The sequence below is a fragment of the Montipora foliosa genome, chromosome 8 (assembly GCF_036669935.1).
Source record: "Montipora foliosa isolate CH-2021 chromosome 8, ASM3666993v2, whole genome shotgun sequence".
NCBI classification, from domain to species: domain Eukaryota; kingdom Metazoa; phylum Cnidaria; class Anthozoa; order Scleractinia; family Acroporidae; genus Montipora; species Montipora foliosa.
The window spans coordinates 34501818-34504317 of NC_090876.1; the positions used below are offsets into that span (position 1 = coordinate 34501818).

The following is a 2500-nucleotide window of genomic DNA, read 5'->3' on the forward strand; positions in this document are numbered from 1 at the left end:
AGTCCAGTTTTCCATTGCACTTCTTTAAAACGGAAAAATTGTTGGAAAGGTCGCCGATGGTTTCAAGAGCGTGGTCGTTCTTTAAGTGCTTGCCGATCGCTGAATAACGGTGCTCGTCAATACATTGGTGTAAATGTCGGCTAGTGTAGCCGACATACTCTGCATCACACAGATCACATTTATAATTATACACAATGCATTGTTGGCTAATTATAGGTGGTTTGGGCTCACACATCTTGAGGTCTTCACATATTTTGCGACTCTTGAACACAGGTTGAAGAGTGTGATCGATTTTGCTGCTTAGATCTGATAATTGCCTTTCCACTGCGTCAGCTGACTTTTGATCTTTAAAAGGCAAAACCACTCGTTGAACAGCATTTTCATTGGTGGATAATTGAGCTTGCTCTCCAGGGTTTTCAGACCTCACTGAGGTGAAAAAGTGAGAGATAGTGGACTTGATGAGGCTGTCGGGGTACTTGAGGTTAGTAAACATCACCTTGAGATGATCACATTCAGATTTCAAAGACTCCCATGTGGACGACAGGTGGAACGCACGATTTAACATGGTCTTAAGTAGCGATTTCTTGTACCTTTTATCGACATGGCTTTGGTGGTGAAGCAGTAGGCCAGTGTTAGTTGGTTTACGATAAACACTAGTTTCCAGTTTGCAGCCCTTTTTGAGGACTTCCATACCGATAAATGGTAACCTGTTATCAGACGCTAGTTCCATGGTGAGATTTATGGATGGATGACAACTATTAAGCATTGATAAGAAATCCTCTGCTGCTGGTACATTTTTCATCGTAGCAAACGTGTCGTCCACTTACCTTCTGTAAAATTCAGGGAGCTTGTTGTCTTGATCTAGTTTCTCCTCGATAGAACAGAGAAATGCGTTTGCCATGAGTGGACCCAAAGGGGAGCCTATTGCCACGCCGGCGATCTGTTCATAAAGTTTACCATCAAACTGGAATAGTTGATTCATAGTTGCAACTTCTAGAAGTTGAACCAGGTCAGGCTTTGTAATGTTAAGATTGTGTGTAACATTAAACCAGTTGTCAACAAACGCCTTCTCAGGGATGACATAGAGTCATCGAAACGTTGTGTAAAGTTTCTTTCGCTCTTTTTTATCATTAGATGTTTAATTAATGAAACTGTTCCTAAAAACTCTATATTTCCTTATTTATCCCGCTTTTATTGCCTAATAGACTTAAATGCTCTCGATGAAAACCAATGCAAATTTAAAACATATCAACAAATATTGTTGGCAATCAAAATCGTTTATCACACGTGTGATATTTCCTTTTTACTTTGCTAATTTCACAGCTTCTTTCTTTGTTTAGTTGAAAATAAAAACATTACTCACCAACTGGAATAATAAACTCAAAACAAAATAATAACAATGTTAAATAGAAGGCTTTAAAGTAATTCACACACAAAACTGATGCCAACATGTTCATTTCATGGCCCCGCTGTCGCCGCATGCAGAAGAGATGATTGTAGGCACGCGTGTAAACAAACATTCACAGACAAAATTTTAACACACCAGAACATTTGGCCCATCAGTAAAATATTCCTAGCAAGCATTGCCTTGAGGTAGAGAGTATTTTCCTGTTTCAAGTGATTTCTTGGAGTCAGCAGATCCTGAGATATCGACTTTTTTTAGAACGGATTTTTACAAGTGGTATCATCCAATGGAAGATCAAAAACAATAGGTGTGAAAACTTTCATGCTAAAGGATATTTTTATAACAAAAACAATGGATGAAGTTTTTATTTGAGTCAAAACGTTATAAAAAGGTAATTGACTGAATGAGAAATACAATCATTTATGATAAGTGTAGGCACAAAAATTTTGAGTCAAAATGCCCGGTGTTGAGACGCGGACGTCAGAGTTTGAGTTTTGAGTATAAGCTCAAAGTTATCGCTTGTGCAGATAACTTTGTGAGTTTACAAATTTCTTTTGTTTTTGTGTGCGGGTAATCTGTTGAAATTTTTTTCGTGTTATTGCAAAAAAATGGCTGATGCGGGCAATCTACCGCATGGGTAATCGCCCAGAAATTACGGTATATGAATATAATGAGGTATGATTCTCTCAACTCTGATGTAACGATGAAGCAATTTATGATTTCCAAACTGAGTGAAAACTGATCGAGTTTGAAAAAAAGACGACAGTTTGACGATTGCTGCTTCAAGAAATTCTTTCCCGCAAACAAGATCGTTTAAACCGGAAATAATCATTACAGTTGGAAAATAACCTATTATGTGACGTTACGTCACTGACACCCCCCCCCCCCACTTTCCAAAAAAACACCTTGTCAAAACTTTGCCCTTATTTAAAAAAGGGTTTGTTCCTTAGTATATTGACCTCTGTGCGAGCAATAGCATAGAAGAACATAAAAATGTGAATGCGAAAGAGTATGAAGTTAATACCTGATAGGACAGATTGAAGACTGTGCACAACAGGTGGGGTTTGTCCAAGCACGCTTGAATTGCCGCGGAAT

General features: G+C 38.3%; 1 pseudogene; it reads right to left on the bottom strand.

Moving 5' to 3' along the window:
- The window catches only part of LOC137968691 (uncharacterized), a 2726-nt pseudogene that overhangs the window by 89 nt on the left and 137 nt on the right, over positions 1 to 2500 (bottom strand).